General features: G+C 47.4%; 1 protein-coding gene and 1 pseudogene across 2 annotated transcripts in view; both read left to right on the top strand.

Annotated features, from left to right (window-relative positions):
* The window catches only part of CNTNAP2 (contactin associated protein 2), a 2,169,461-nt gene that overhangs the window by 771,179 nt on the left and 1,380,617 nt on the right, over positions 1 to 17,665 (top strand). The window lies entirely within an intron of this gene.
* On the top strand, positions 6,866 to 7,647 carry LOC144785270 (2,4-dienoyl-CoA reductase [(3E)-enoyl-CoA-producing], mitochondrial pseudogene; annotated as a pseudogene).

Below are 17,665 nucleotides of genomic sequence, written 5' to 3' on the forward strand. Positions count from 1 at the left end.
ATTTCTTTCAGTATTCCCTGTTTAATCATGGACTCGATCACGGGCTTTATGCCTGCAATCGTTTCTGGAGTCAATTTATATTGGGGTGTTCTTGGGAACTCAGCATGCGGTTTCACTACAATTTTCACTGGGTCCACCCCTTTGACCAATCCAATCTCTTCCCCAGTGAAGTCCCATACTTCTGGTGCCACTGTCTCTCTCAAGTCCCAGGGGAGCTCATCTACTGTCAAAGTAGGGTACAGCTCCACGCATATTCTTGAGTTTGCAACTTTGAAGTCTGCGTCATCATCATTGGTCAATACCTCCACTCCCTGAGGTGTACAGTATATAGTACAATTCAATTTACACAACAGGTCTCTCCCTAGCAGACACACAGGACTTGAATCGCAAACCACAAACTGGTGCTCATCGCTGTACTTCCCTATTTTCACCTGTACCGGTTCTGTCAATTGGCTGGTTATTCTCCTGTTTGCGACCCCCACCACTTGTATGGTCTCTCCAGACATGGGCAGGTCTGGAACTGCAGCTGATCTGATCGTGGATCTAGTGGCTCCTGTGTCCACCAGAAATGTCGTGGGGCACCCTGCTACTTCTGCTTCGACATAGGGTCCCCTCTGGTCCACCTCCAAGGCTGCCCCGAGGGTGCAGTCTTCTCTTTCCACTCTCTGTCCGGTTAATGGGTCCACATAATAGCACTCTTCTCCTTCTACAAACAGGGGCATCTGTCTATAGGTCTTACCCATATTCCCTACTCGAGGAGGTTGCGGGAACTGGGCTCGGGGAGGAGCCCCCCCCCCTTTGAGCACCTTTCCCTGGTATGGCGTCACCCCTCTTGTAGGCGCGCTCTGGACCTCTTCCTCCTCTATCTCTTGTTCTCCTATCTCTACATTGTAGGGACACTCGCGTTTCCAATGCCCCACCTCGTTACACTGGTGGCACCTAGTCGTTTTCTTCAAGGCAGCTATGTCTAATCTGGGTCTAAAGGTGGAACTCTCCTCATTGCCCTTGTTCTGACTGTACTGCTTCTTTCCTCCTGTACCTATTCCTTGCTGCTGTTGCTGCTGTCCCCCCTTTCCTGCTGCCTGCATCTGTACCACCATCAACTTTTCTTTTAGTTTCTTAGCCTTGGAGTCTATCTCATCACAGCAGTACCTGGCATACCTCAGTATTTCGTCTAGGGGTTTACTTTGCCAACAAATCGAGTGTTGCTGAATCATTAAACTAATATCCGGTCTCAGTCCCAGGACGAACTTGGACACGAATTGCCCTATGTCTTTTGGATCCATTACATCCAGGCCGCTATACTGTTTAAACGCCTTCAGCAATCTCTCGTAATATTCGTGGACGGTCTCTTTGGGTTCCTGTCTGGTTCGGTCTATTCTGACCCAATCTATGTCTTGCATTGGCACTTTCTCTTTCAGCCAAGTCATCACTCTCTCGAATTTTGCCATCACAATCTCGGACGGCCCATTAGTCTTAGCATCTCTCTCCGGCTCCGTTGTGGGCCACTCAGCGCTAACCTTGCATGCTGTCCACAGATCTCCTGGTACTACAATGTCGAACAGCGTGTTCAGATCTATCCATAGGACCTTTGAGATTTTTACAAATCTCTCGACTTGCTTGTACCACTCCACTGGGTTTTCCCGCAATTTGGGGAAGGAGGTGGTAAAAGCAGCTAAATCTCCCCTACTCCAAGGGACATGCACATAGTTCCCATTGGCGACTTCACGCAAAGGGTATGCTTCTATTCCCTGCAGCCTTCCTGGTGTCATACCAAGCGTGCTTCTCCTGACGGTCCCTTTCTTGGACCACCTCTCTTCCCACTTATCTAGTGCCCTCCATGTCCTTATTCCAGTGATCAGTTCCCTTATGTGCGTTTTCAGCCCAATCGTTCTCCTCTCATCTAGGTCTCGATCTGTGTAATGTAGCCTATGGTTACCCTGTAATGCTTTGGTTCTTGACAGGTCCACCATATATTTGCCTGCTAGTTCGACTAACTTCTCATGGATTGCTCTCGCTTTTCGAGTGATGTCCTTTGCCATATACAGTATTTCATCCTGCTCATACATTTCTATTCTTTCTAAAGGCAGGGTACCATCTATCATGTCATCCAGGTCTGACCTTAAGCAGGCGACATCGAGTCTCTTAGCTTTTATCTCAGCTCGCAATATGTCTTTCGAAGGGGGCTCACTGGTCTCCCTACCATCCCAACTTCGAGCTCTACGTTTGGGCTCAGGAGAGTTAATGAGTGCTCTCCCTTGCTCCCATCTCTCCAGGTCCCATGCTCGGCCATCCGATCTTGGAAGGTGATGGAACACGGGCCTGTTACCCCCACTCTTGCTCTGCCCACTCTCTCCTGCTTCTCTCCTTTCACCATACTCCTCTCTGTTATTTTCCCTCTGGTCGCTACTCTCCCTTTGCCTAGTATCGCTCAGTATCCGATACGATCCTTCCTGGTTCCCCATATTCCCTGGGCTGCGCTCATTTCCGTCATCACAGGGACTATGGTGCGACCTCTCACAACTCCCATTCAGTTCTCTGGTGCCGGGCACACAGTGTGGACACTTAAAGCTGTTTCTGTACTCTTGCGCTCTCCTCTCCCCTTCACTGAGTATTGGGCGCGCCACCCCTTCACTCCCGGGGCCCCCGTTTTCCAGGTCTGTTCTATCCCCACTCCGGGCCCAATGGGTGACTCCCCTACTATCTCTCTCTCTCCCGTCCCACTCTGGGTTGCTCTCCCCAGCCCCGCAGTGAGTCCGAGCTCTGCTGTCCTGACTTTCCCTTTCAGCTTCTGCAGCTATGATGCTCTTGTGAGCCTCCACTGCCTCATCCCACTTCTTCATGTACTCATTTAGCTCTTGAAAGGATTTTCGTCCAGATCCCCTCAGATCCACTGGCCATCTAGGGCCCCCAGGGTCCCCTCCTGGATCCCCTGCTGTGTGCATCGGGGTGCTCCACTCTCTTGGTATCGGCATCTGACTTGGGGAATTAATCGTATCATTCCTCCTTGCCGTCCCTGCTCTTTCTCTGTCCTTCCGTACCCGTTCTTCCCCTCTTGCTCTTTCTTGGTCATATATCGATATTATAGGACCTATGGTAACAGGTACCTGTAGTGCATCTGGTAATGCGTAGGATGTGGCGCTCTCCGTTTCCGGCGCTCTTTGTACCACAAACCTCCCGACTACCTGTTGCACCTGACTAGGCTGGGACAGCTCTTTCTTTGCCTCAGGATCCCACTCTGAACTGGGAAGCGGTCCATGCTCTCCTGCATTGCCCCCCTTTTCTCTTTCACTATGCTCGACCTCTCCCCCTGCTCTATTATACGGGGGTGGCCTGTCTGTCAGTAATCTGTTTATCAGGCTGTCCTCTGTTTCGCTCTCATCATCTTCTTCTAGGGGGCTTTTATTTCCGGGCACCTCTAACACCGGGTACAGTTTATTTACTTCCATGTTATGCACTCTCCATCTTTTAGCATCCGCATCCCACCTGGCATCCTGCACTGCCCTTACCGATCGTTTCACCCTTTCTTGTCGTCTGTTCATATTCTTTTCATGCGCTGCCCTAATCCATGCATCAAGAGCTTCAAACTGGGTCGGTCTAGGCAAGGGTCTCTTTGAGGTCATGACTGATTTTAATCGATGTAACACCTCTAATCTGAACGTCCCGTACTTCGGGAACGTCAGTTCCTCATTTCCTTCCGTAATCCTACTCCACTCTGATATCCAAAGGATCGTATGCAGCCCAACATTCACTGCCATGTAACGAGCCGGCGTACCCTCCGGCGGGGCTTCTTCCCCCTCATACGATCCCCGCTTCTCTTTTTTAAACGCCGCTCTCAACCATTTAAAACACTTCATAATTATGCGCACAATATCCAGCCTCGCTACTCTGTTTACTTCCTGATGACAATCCACCAATCCTGTCGCGGCTTTGCTAACTTGGCCTATCGCAGCGCGGTCTTTCTCCGGTCGGCCAATCACAGAGCGACACTTTCTGACGTCTTTGCTAGCTGGCCTATCACAGCGCGGTCTTTCTCCGGTCAGCCAATCACTGCGCGACACTTCCTGACGTCACTTTTCTCCGCTTCGCAGCAGCACCCCTCCTTTCTCAACTCGTCTCCCGGTCATGCATGCGTCCCATTCATACACCGAAAAATGACTACTTCCGACCAAGCGGTCACTTCCCTCGACTGTACGTCCACAGTCTATATGTAATTGTCAACGCAACTGACGAAATGTCTATCGTCTCTCTGATAGGTTGCTTACACACACAGTAACTTCCAACCAGCGTCCGTTACTCACGCACTCACTCTTACGTTCCCCCTATCTCGGTCTTTCGGGTGATCAATGGTACCTCATGACCCCCTTCACACTGTTTGACAATTACTCTGGGTGTCCGATACACCCGAACCACTTAAGCTCTCACTTAAGATTTCCACCGGTTGCGCGCGCTCACAACCTGTTCCACAGTCACTCTACAGACATTCAACTCCGCCAGACATTACAACATAGATACAATACAAAAACACCGCAATCTAACACGCATGACCCTTTATACTCACTCTCGACCGATACTGCTGCTTTTTCTGTCTCACGTCATCCGGATCTTCTTCAGCGGGCGGTTCTTCCGATCATCGATTTCTAGGGGCCTTGGGGTAAGCTAACCTGGCCTAGGTCACCGTCCTCAAGAAGGCAACCATCCTCTATAGCTACCAACTGGAAGGGCGAGATTTTGATCGATACCTTATCACTATTGATCTAAACCCCGATCTGGTCGACTGAACCTTTGTTGCCTGTCATTGAAGGAAGAAAGTGCCTCTGTTACCAAGCTAGTTCACCCAATAAAGGACCCCGCTCCAAAAGATCACAAACAACTTCTAGCTTTCAAAAGTTTATTGTAAGGATAGGATAAGCTGCAAATACAGGCATCTCAGAATGAGATTCACGAGATACACAGGTCCAACTACATACATGTGCTCTCTGAAAGCCCTCAGACGAGCAACGGAAATTACTAACACAAGTTCTAAGAATAATAAAGCTATCAGCATTGACGCATATCTCTCCTTCATTTAAGTTGGAGGAAAACACACAGGTTAGGCTGTCCCTACCCTGCTCTAGATGGTATCCCTACTTAACCAAATCCCAACCTAACAAAGGTGTCAGCAGTGAATGACCCCCAAGGGAAGTCACTCACTCTTAGTCTCTTGGTGAAAACCTATAGTTCTCCAGTCATGACCCCTCTCTGCCTACCCATCCGCTCTCTAAAGGGTCCTCAGGCATCTGCTCTAACTCCACCCAGGGGTGCTGTCCCTAATACAAAACAGTCAACAACATTTGAGACGCCCCTCATGAGACGCCCCTCACGTGGTGTAGCTTCTGGCTTTTTCCATGCTGCTTTGTATTGGGCCTCATACGTTGGAGTTGACCTTGCTTCTCAGACTCTTCTCCGGCCCGCTGATACCCCTTAAACATTCCGGAACCCTCCTCCATGTCTGGGCCGTCTACTGAACAGACCTCTATTCATATTATTTATAATCGGATCCTCCCTTTCTCTTGCAGACAGACATCTGCAGCCAAGAACCCAACTCTCATAGACTTCCAAAAAGGTTCGCAACATTTCTCGGCCCAGACATGTACGTGTAAATCAATGTTAAAACATTTCAGGCCTACAGCATTTCTCATAATGATTATAGCATTCAACTTCTTCATTAATTAAAGCATGTTAATACTCTTATTCTATTATTCAGTAAACACATCTATAAATCATGGCCCATTAATGCAATGACCAAAACATTAGTTCAATCTATGTCGTGAAAAGAAACACCTTCCCCTTCCCTTCTAGCTCTGGCCCTGAGGCCTACCACATTCTGCGTTTAACCACATGCCATCTTACATTTTAGCAGTTACACGACATGGATTCAGGAATAATCACATCTAATAAAATCATATAGTGTCACACATTTCTGTATTAGTTCCACTTCTACTTAAATCTCTACATTAGCTATACATTCAGAATATAATTGCAGATACTACTAGCACTCATGGCATTTCTCCTCATGATTTGTGCTTACTACAGGTAAGTGTGATGCACTCATACATTTAGGTCAGTTTGCGCTCTCTCAGCAGCAAGAAATGTAAGCAGACGCAATTTGTCTGTTTACATTTCTGGCCTGTGTGCTTCACAGCGGTGCGTGCGCATGAGTCATGGTGAACATCAAACGCACAGTGTGCAGGCACGCAGGCGACTGCGAGAGCATCAGGAGTCCAGCAGACTCCGACTGCACAAGTGTGAGCTAAGGGCGTTTTCATTTCTGCATGGCCACTCCATTGACATTACACTAGGTATGCTGCGCATGCCTAGTGTAATGCAGGAGTCTAAAGATAGGATCCTGTCGGGCGGTGACGTACTTTCGCCCAATGCCCTGTCAAATTGGCAGGATCTAGCCGTTTAGTGGCCCTCAGTCGCATCCAGTCTTACGATTTGCCAACGTCACTCTGTGATCGGACTCGGACTCGGAGACGTGATGCAACGCGGGACCGGCGGTAAGTTTAAAGTTTATTGGTTTTACATTTTATTTTATTTTTTTCATACCCTTCTGTGTTACATTCTGGCTCCCAAAATAAATACAACAACCTCCCAACTTTAGTGTGTGTGAAATGAAAGGCGACTAGTAATATGCATTTAAAGGTCACAGGTTCATGTTCAGCAAGGTGGGTTCAGTCAGGCTCTCCACCCCCATCTCATCCGAGGCAGATAAAATGAGGAGCGGTCCCGACTGAGCGCTCGAAGCACTTGGAGTCAGTTCATAAAGTGCGTCTACCCCACTGGGCAAAGTACGGTTAAACTCAGTGCGTGAAAGGAAACTATGGAGGGCGTGCAGCTTCTCTGCAAGGCTAGTCTGGGTGCACTGGGATTGTTTCGGCTGAATCCCGCTCTGTGAGGCCAGACGCCGGGAGCAGGTGCTAAGCGGTTATTAAGTCATGGAACAAGACCGTTATGCCAGAGCAAAGACTTGCCACAAGCATCGTTCTTTCCACCTCTACAAGCAGTGATGCTGCCACCTAACACATTCAAAGGAAAGGTGGCCTTTAAAACTGGTGGGGGTACTGGACTTGGTAAAGAAATGACCCTAGCACTTTCCAGCTTGGGTGCGGAGTGTGTCATAGCAAGCAGGAATATTGATGTTTTGAAACAAACAGCAACGAAATTTCTGCAGAAACTTGAAATAAGGTCCATGCAGTGCAGTGAAATGTGAGAGACCTGGCAGCTGTTAAAAGTGCTGTAGCAGAATTAATAGAAGTGGCAGGTCACCCATCTGTTGCCATAAACAATGCCGCTGGAAATTTTGTGTCACCCTCTGAACGACTGTCTGCAAACGCCTTTTGGACTGTAACCGAGATTGTCCCGCATGGCACTGCTTATGTCACGCTGGTTAATGTCTACCTTGAGCTGAACTTAAAAAAATATATATTTATTTTCAACGCCTCTTCAAGGGTACTAAGCGCTATAAAAAACATTGACAAATGCCGTTTATTTATTCGATTATTAAAGCCATGGACATTTGACATACATTTAAAGGCGGATAAACGATGTCTCATCTCAATGCAGCCAGACTTATGGAATCAAAAGGGGCGAACTTCGAAGTAAATATAACTATGCACATTCAGAGGTGCAACTAGTGAGGCAGAAGGGGGGCCACTAACACGTTATGCAGTGAGGGCGGACATGTCATAGCCATATCAAAATTACCTGTGGGGGTCTTGCTCGCTTCACTGTTGTGTGACAACGTAAAGCATTTCAAAGGATTTTATATTAACATGACGTGCCAGTGTTGTTGGAAAATATGAAGCTCATACCCCCCAATCTTACTAACCAAGCTACTCCCGATGGAAGTTTGTACTGAAACGTCCCGATGGAAGTGTGTACTGAAAAAGTAAATTTGCATGAATAAAATAATTAGTTTGCAAGGGTGTCCTGGATCGGGCAGTAGTTCATGTCACATTCATAACCTGACAGCACTACATAACTACACTTTCATAATTGCTTTATTAACCTTCTTAATCTCTCAATGAATGAAAATGCACCATTTGGTCCCTCTTTTTTCAAAGTTTTATCAAAGGGGGGGGGGGCACGAACCGCACTTATGATGGTCTGGCTTGCTCTCTACGCTTGCCCGCCACTGGGCATTGATCCAGACCTTTTACGCCCTCCCACTTTCAAATGTCACCAGCCGCCACTGTCTGGGACATTGCTAAGGACAGTCTTATATGTCCATGAGACCGATTTCCCAGCTGTCTCACCGTGGAGGAGCCTCCCTTCCAGTGGCTCGTACTCAGGGATGTTATCTAGAATGACCAGGAATTTTGCACTTGCAAATATTTAAAATATTGAGTATTATGTAGATGCCATTCTCGCTGTAAGGAACTAAAGGGGATTAGTGCACCCTACTCTATGAGGTCAACCAGCTAGAAGATTCGGATTGTGTCCCACTGTCCAAACCCCTTCAGCTTTCCAAATTCCTATACATGTGTTCCCACCCAACTTCTTGTCCTATTTCAAATGTCTCTCAACACGTTTCTAGATGTCAATGGTCATCTGGGTCGCTGTCAATAGGTTCTTTGAACCCTTTCCCCATATAAATAGTATAAATATGAGTGGGCCTGGAACTGGAACCTCTCCAGCACATTTGTTTGGTGGTCTGTGGGCATATACCCCTGTCATTGACCACCATTAAGTGCGCTGATCAATAGTATGCCTGGATATTGGAGAGGAAAATGCCTCCTTTATATTGATTCCTCTGCAATTTCTGTAGTGCCACTCTAGGGTGACCCCCATTCTGCAGCAGCCTCAGGGCTTCATTGTCTATTCTAGAAAACACATCTTCTGGGATCTAATGTTTGTCATTTTGGAGGATGTACAGAAGCTTCGGGAGTGTAACCATCTTGTGCTTGGCCACTCATCCCAATAGCTTCTTTTTTGGAGGTCACGTAAACACCCAGATATTAATATCCTTGCCTATCAATTCAAAACTGCCCAGGACAGTCCCGCTCAGCAAAGGGGCCTCCCAGTGGGTAAAGGCTAGAATATCTCAATTGATGGAGTAACCCGCATGGGATCCACATTTTTCAAATATCAGAATATGCCAGGTAACTTCTCAGTCAGTGTACATTGATATCCATTTGTCTTTTGATTGCTCCTCCCTTTCTCTAAATACCATTATGTCTGGATGTGCTCTAATTATGCAGGCTAGTGGCTCCGGCACAAGGGCAAACAAACTGGAAGATATAGGGCACCCTTGTCTTGTTCCCCTCTCAATGGGGAATTCGGTGCATGGCTCACCATTTACTCTGACTCTAGTAACTAGGTTTTTGTAGAGAAGGTTGATCGAGGCAATACATTTGGGACCAAACTCGATATTCTCCAGCGCCTGTTTTAGAAAAGGCCAGTGGACAGCATCAAAAGCCTTCTTAACATCTAAGAACAGGATTGTGTGGGGATCTTTCCTATATTGGACCACCTCAAGCCAGTTATAAATTCGGTGGAGTTTGAGCCTGTTAGACCTATTAGGGATGAAGCCCGTATTAAATTACTAATCACTGGTATGAGTTTGCTGGCTAATATGGCAGCCAGTTTTTTGTCTCAATGTTCATAATAGAGATCGGGCTATAGGAACTGCATTATGTTGTAGGCTTATCTGGTTTGTGAATGACTGCTATAGTAGCGCTGTGGAGGTTCAGTGAAAGGGCACACATCTCCTTAGCTTCACTGAACATCTAGAGCAAGTATGGACCCATAACTCTGACATTCTTTTTAAAAGGTTCAGCCAGTGTGTCATTAGGGCCTAGGGTTTTTCCTGTCTTTAAATTGTCAATGGAAGCCAATACCTCCGATAGGCCCACATACTCTCTAAGCCCAGTTTTTGTTCTCCCAACCAGGCTGGGACCATTACATTTCCCAGATAATTTTCTGTTTGAGTGGTGTCTGCTAATGGGTGAGCCTTAAAAAAGGCAGCATAGTATTTACTGAGGCATGGCACAGGAAAACCCATCTTCTCCTATGATTTCGGTCACCCACCTGGCCTCAGCTGCCTTTCTAACTAGCCAGGCTAACAGTCACCTCGCTTTATCCCCGGTGTGAAAGACGATGTTGCGTGGATAAGATTATAGCTGTGGCTTCTCGATCTGCCAATGCCTGTTACTCCCTGCTGACTATTGTGATCCTGCACAGTATGGCGGGATCTGTGTGCACCCCAGGTCTGCCCTCCAAAGCTAACAGTCTCTGTTCCAGTTCCTCCATTTCCTGCACCTCTTTTTACTTCCTGTGGGCTCTGATATGTTGTGCCCTGTTCCTAGGTACGGAAGTTACAGAGTCGTTATTCTCAATAAAATACAGTTCTGGTTCTACTCTGATTTCCTTGGCAAACATTTCATCCTTAATTCCCAGGTGTTCAATCTCCAGGCCTGTGTCTCCCTACGTGTTCCGGCTCCAAAAGTGAGGCAAAATGGGGATTGATCAGCCAGAACCCTTGCCAAGTACTCCACTCTTTCTAACCCTCTCACTTCACAAACCTGTGCAAATGAGTAGTACAGTCTGGAGAACACTCTGTAGGCTCCTCAATAGTAGGTATAAATGGTCTATGGGGTGATGCCGGCACCAGAGGTCCGAGAGCCCCATGGTCTCTGTGAAGCCTGCCAGAACTTTCGTCTTTTGTGGTCCATTAACTGTGATGTTGTGTTCTGTGGTCAGGTCCATAACATTGTTAAAGTTGCCCCCAACAATTTAAACAGAGGAGTCTGCCTCCAACAATATCCCTGCCACAGCATCTTGGGTTACCTTCCGGAGTCCCGGGGGGGATGCAAACACAATTACCAGGGTGACATCGCTCCACTGGCTCCAGACTGAGACCCTTCATTGCCACGTAGGTCTCATTTGGGTCAGCTCATATTTTCTGTATGTGGAAGAGGGGGCTTCTTGTCTAGGATGGCCACTCCGGGGGATCCTGTGGTAAAAACCATGTGTGCTAATGTCGCTTTTCTCAGGAAACCACAGTGAGAGCACCACACATGAGTCTCCTGCAGGAGGAATACATCAGGTCTCTTAATATACCTAGCTACCAGCCCTCTCTTAAACTTGTTACCGAGTCCATTCACATTCAACTACACTATTAAGTACCTCACACCACTTTGCTTGCCTTGCCCCAGCATCTATGTTACATGGTAATGTCTGGTCTTTCGACAGAGGGCCCCACAACCTGCACCTGTATCAGTCATGAATGTGTCTCATTTGTAGCAACAACTTTCTCTCCCTATCTAATTTGCCACCCCATCTCAACTCTCCCCACTCTCTGCCACCTCACATTGGCAGGTGATTATCCTCCGAGTCTGTTGAGCTTTCATGTTCCGCTTGATACAAGATGGCATCTTTCTGTGACATGTCCCGTTTGGTCTCCAGGCTTGCTTCCCTCCTGATCAGTTGAGAGTCTGGTCTCTGAGGTCTGCCTTCTTTGCGGCAGGGCGGTATTTTTCTCATTGTGTATTCATTTCACCCCCACTGCTGTGGCCTCTCTCCAACCTCTAGGTTTTGAGCTGGGCCCCCTCCCGTGTTGGCTCCGACTGCTTCTTTTGAGTGTCCCCAGCTCTGCGCCAGATTGGGCATTCCCCCATCCAGGCCCATGCCTCTTCAGGGGATTGAAAGAAGACTGTTTTGCCCTCAAAGAGTTTAGCAATAACAGCAGTATGTACTGTATGTTCAGCAAACTCAGTTTCTGCTTGGCTGAGTGAACATTCGTCTTTGTTTTTGAAATTTCCTGGAATAGTCTGGGAAGACCATTATTTTGGACTGGGCATGTTGGACCTCCCCAAGCTTTCGCACCTCTCAGTATCTTGTCCCAATCTTGGTAGTTCAGAAAGTGGACAATGAAGGGTCTAGACAGTGCCTCCGTCGGGGGGGGGGGGGTTGCACTCATGGCTATGTGGGCCCATTCGATAATAAAGCACAAGGAGAACTGCACAAGCAGGAGGGAGTCCTTCACCCATTGTTCCAGGAAGACACCATATTAGAGCTCTAAACTCCTTCCAGACAGCAAACAAAGTCGAGGTTGTTCAGTCTTGCGCATTTTTGGGCATCATCCATCCTTCAGGCGATGTCCTTTAAGGTAGTTCAAAGTTCTGTGTTTTCTCGGGAGAGGTCTTTGGATGAGTCTTCTGTTGATAAAATTCTTCTTTCTCCATGTTTCACCTGCTCCAAGAGATTGCAGAGGTCTTGACGGAGCAGGAAGACCTCTGACCTAACATCTCCTTTTCTCCCTTCCAGGGTGTCCCTCGTAGTATTAATTCCCTGGAGGAGCACTGCGTTGTCCAGCATACCAACCGTCCCTTCCTCAGGCCCAGCCTGAGGACCCATCACTGTTGTGAATCTGTCCAGCTTTTATGGTTTGGGATCTTTACCCTTGGCCATGTTGCCTGGGCAGTCGACTTCTATCAGGTCTCTTGTTTCCAGTTGGGTCCCTGCAGGGAAGTGTTCAATCAGACCACTTCACTGAGTGGAAAGAGCATAAACTCAGCAGCCAAACTTAATGTCTCCGTGGGTAGGTCTGGTCAGTGCTCCCCACAGACTCTCACCCGGACGCAAGTCCAGAGACCTCAGTCACTCCACAAGAGCCCAGCTTGCGGCGTCTTCACCCTTTGTCTCAAACGTTTTGTAATCCCAGTTACTGTGGGATAATGGGTGGCGTCCAGCCCGTCGCTTCACCCCCTATGTGAAGAGGGAGGCGGGGAAAGGGTGCAGAGACCGTCACAGCTGTCCGACTCCCCGAAGACTCAGGATACCACCATGGGCCACGCTGCTGGCCCCGGCTGCACCTCAGATCGCTTCACTTGAGGGCCATGGTGCCTTTCTTATTGCCTTGTCTGCCCCTGAGGATTGTTGGTACCCAACCATTTAGAGGTCCCTGGAGATATATGCCATGTACGTCATAGTGGACGCTGCCGCTCCTGCAAGTGTTATGCAGCAAGGGAGCCCTGAAAAGTCTCTTTCCAATACCCAACCACTCAGGCTCCTGGTCGCTGCACAGGGGGTACCCTCAGTTCTCCCTGCCTCAATCCCAGTCTGTCAGTGGTCCGGATGGGCCTCCGAGCCGCATGGACAAGGGTATTGGACTGATCCTGTCTCTCCCAGCTCCGCTTCCCTCTGAAGCCCACTTCTGCCTCATGCCTTTCAGGGAGGCCCACTCATACACTCTTGCCCTTGCCCACCCAGAACCTGGAACTCTGGATGTGTTTCTGGGCCTTCACCAACGATGGTCTCACCCAGGGGTCCCCTGGGCCCAGCGGAACATGCTGCTGGTCCAACCAGACCCACTGGGATACAGCCACTTGCCGCAGTGCTAGGCCCCTGGGCTGCTTTCAGGGCTGTCAGATTGCACCACCATAGATGCCGCCGCTGCTCAGTGCACCCTTCCGATCTCCTGGGCCTCACCAACCAAAGCCGGGATGTCACCTCTGCTGTATCGTCGGGACCAGTTGTGTGGGCGTTCACTGCCTGGCGGGGCCCAGTGGTGTCCCTCCCTCAGCATCGGGCCTCCAAGGTGCTCCACACTCCGACTTGGGGCTCACTGCAACCGCCAGTAAAGGCCACTTGCGGAGGGATGCAGAGCATGATTGGGCCCAGCTTCTCCTCACCACCACTCCAGGTTTCTGCAGGCACTTCTCTCAGTTCAGGGGAGTCACAACTCCATCGATGCGGTAACTGGCAGGAGGTAGTACAACAACATTCAGGGCCCTAGGTCGAGGGCACCCCGTGCCCCTTTCACCAGCTCGCAGAGTCTCGCAGTCCTGGCCCACACCCGGAGCCGGCTCCTCGATCCCACAGCTTTACCTCGCGGGTGGTGTTGTGGGCCTGCTGGGCAGATAAGCGCCTAATGTCAGTGGTGGGACCTGAGTGTCATTGGAGGCTCCCAGATTGCTCACGTTCCCCATACACTGCAGTCATGGCAGACCATTGGATGGTGTCACAAGGGCTGGATTAAAGTAGGATTTCTTCACAAGCTGGCGGAGCCGGGAAGGAAAGCTGTGTCGGCCATCTTGTTGGCCATATCCCCCTACTTTAAATACCATTTCATTGGAAGACTGAACATAGCTGTAATTGAGAAATTATGTTCCTCTGCAATATCTCTGCAGAAATATTTGTCAGTGCTTTGGCAGGGTGTTGGAAATGTATTAAAGCTCTAACGTTCCACTATGTAAAAAAATACTTTCATCTCATAGGACAAAGGAGATTTTTTTGGCATCACATTTCTTGGGTCTGCAGTCTCAAAATGGTGACAGTGGAACCATACAATTTTATTGCCTGGCAGCAACAGAATGTTTTTGTGGCAGATGTCATTACAGAGAGTGCGGCATTGTTGCCATGTCCTGAAAACCTTTTAAAGGCCACATAAGGGGCCTTCAATACACCAAAAATACAAAACAAAAGCATAATATGTATGGTGTGGTCCATGAACACCATGACGTCCCTACAGTCCCCGACAAGCAAGGGCCATTCAAAGACAAAGGTCCATAGTCAATGGTCTTGGTAGCATAAATCCATGACTTTCATAGTGCATAGTCCTTCTAACAAGGTTGCAAACTAGAGATGGCATCTTCAATCTACATAGTCTCCAGCCTAGTTATCGAGGCCGCAGACTATGATCATCATTTTGGCTGGGCAAAGTTTGCAGTCTGTTTGTCATAGCCCCTCACTACAGGCGCCATTTTGGGTGTGCCGATTTTCGTCAGACTACTGATACATTAGGGGCTGCATACAATTAGAAAAACAAACTTTTCGTATACAAAAGTTTCTATTTACATTTGACATGGTACCACATTCAGTTTTTTTTTAAATCAACTTTATTAATGTTTTTTTTACTAGGAAACACATAGCACAACTTGCTATTTTTGGCCATCTCCATTGTCGCAGGGTTTCTGTTCTCACACAGAACTGTGCACAGAGGAGTGGAACCTCGGTAAATTAGGGTGTCCCAAAACTCACCTTAGTATCCAACTCACCCCTTACCAAGCTAGCTACAGTGTCTCATTGGACATATCAAACTCCCAATGTTTAGACAAACCAGAACATGAACTTACTGTACCTCAGGGTACGTGGAACTCATGAACACTCTTTCGTTATATTATCATTACAAACCAGAACATGGAGTAAAGAAGACACATGTGCATTTGAAATGTTTATTTACTAATGCCGTCTTCTCAGGCGCAGTATCTTAGATAATACAAGTATACTTATTATCAGTAGCAAAATTACCAGCATAGTTACTAAGGCATAAAAGGCGAATGGTGACAGCATGTTACCATGCTGTAATGAATAAGAGTTAACAACACTTATATCTCACCCTCCCTAACACATATACTATATTATTAGCTAAGAAGGTCTCTTTGGGTTGTTTTAGGGCGGGCCCATACCTTAGTGTCCTAGCATGAAGGAATCACATCAGCATACACCAGCTCTCTCTGCATGTGCATCGCATCAAGTGTGTTCTATGTGCCCCGTGCAAAGCAATATCAATCCCGCCTGAAACCAGAGTTGGCAAAGGCTGCACTTGTGTTATGACTATGAAGGCGTGGAGATCAGACCTCATAACAATTCCATATCGTGTTGTTCCTGAAACTTCAGCACTCTTCGTGCAGACATAGTTTATTAAGCAAAGCTGATATCAGAGCAATAACATATTATTCTCACATACACCACGGCAAACTACTAGGTTGAAAGCTAAGTCAACAATTAAGTGTCGTGTGCAGAAGTTGCAAGAAAGAAAAATGGCGTTTAAACCTCAAATGTATCTATGCTAACTTAACACGATATTAGGATATACAGGAGCTATATGACACCCCCCCATGATCCGTGAACGGACTAAATATGATAACAGAAGTGCCATCTCATGAGAGCAGAATTCAACAGTAAACGAGCATGAATTGAAACTAAAGATCAAAAAAGGTAATGCTAAAAAATAGCCCAAAAATATAATGTGGCTCAAGCCAATAGGCAAGAAAAATTAAAAACTCATGACAAATAAGTCAACGAAATGCTATAAATCAGCAAGTCAATTCGAAGCAGTGTCTATGACAAAACTGTATATGAAAAATAAACAGCAATAGCCTCCAATATGAAGTCACTGTCCGCATCTGAAAACAGTTCAGCCATCCAATTTAAAAGATGAAAGGAACATACGTGATCCTCCAGCACCGGAGCCTCTATAACCATCAGAGGACAGCTCGGTGGGTTTTCAAGAAAACTCAGTTCCAAGAAATTCCGTGCTGCCGACAACACATCCCAGGGACCAATTAGTCCATGCGCCACTGCTAAGGCCATAATCCTCTCGTCAGAACAAACCAACTCGTGAGCAATGATAGGACTCATCAGTTGATTAAAATCGACGTCAGGAGAAACCGGTCCGCAGAGACACAAATCAATGGCCCACTGGAAATCACAGGTCAGGCAGTGAAATACAGGCTGGACACAGGTGAAGTAGGAGAATCGAAAAGATAATCCATATGCCGTGCTCAATGTCGCCAACGGCAGTGTGCCATAATATTCAAGCATGCGGTTGCGAAACCGCGTCAGTAGCTGTTGCGCGGGGTCTTGCACAGGATGGACATCCATATTTGAAGAGACAAAAAACCACTAGTGTGCCAGCTGCTAATGCAAGTAAAAACGGGAACCCTCCAAACAAGGATGAGAAAATAGAATGGAAGAAAGCAGGGATGACTCCAAAAACCTTTTCAAAGGAAGTCACGAGACCACTGCTAACAACTTTAAAAAAATGTGCAAGGCCTTTCGTGGAGGATGCGTTAAAGATAGTGCGAACCATAGCTCCGAAATGCAGAGGCAAATCAGTATTCAACAGAGCCTGAACCTCTGTACGGGTATTTGCAATATGAAGCACGAAAGTTTCACGGGCCGAGCTCAAGGCCACCTCTTTCTGGGACAAAAGAGCCCTTATTCTTGCCATGCCGCTGAATTCTGCTCCCAAGGTCGGTATCTGTGGCCAGATGGAAGACTCCTTATGTTCACGTGTGGGAGGATAAAGTACATTTCTGCAGCAAAAAACCCGCTCACTTACTGTTACTATGAAAGGAATGCCTTTAATTAACCCACAACAGTCCTCATTATTGAGCATTAAATAACTACCATTCTCTAATAATTTAAACGTGGGGACGATAGCAGGAACTGGCGTGCCCTGTAAAACGCAAGCCATATTGGGTCGGTCCTTGTTGCATGAACCGTGTAACTGTATGTGTCTACACATTAAAGAATGATCTGGCGTCTCAGTGCACTCCTCCCCTGTCAGATAAACTTCCTGGTCATCCTTAAAACATCTGTATGTGTATGGGAGTGACCAGACCTCATGAAGGAAACCGCTACCTAAAGGTTCATAACGACCTATGGGTACATATTTCATACAATTTGAAAATTTATATAAAGCAAAAGGCAGCGTTATTAAACCGTGGATAAGCCACGTTGCAGCAGTGGCTTCAGCCACGGAAAAAGGTAAAGATTCTAACCTTTCAATATGTAACATAGAAAAGGAAGCATCACGCATTGAAAGTAAACGTTGTTTGTCAGTCAAATTAAACGGTGCAAACAAAGAAGAAACGTTCATGTACCCCCAGGG

This window comes from Lissotriton helveticus, chromosome 10 (genome assembly GCF_964261635.1).
Source record: "Lissotriton helveticus chromosome 10, aLisHel1.1, whole genome shotgun sequence".
Classification (NCBI taxonomy): Eukaryota; Metazoa; Chordata; class Amphibia; order Caudata; family Salamandridae; genus Lissotriton; species Lissotriton helveticus.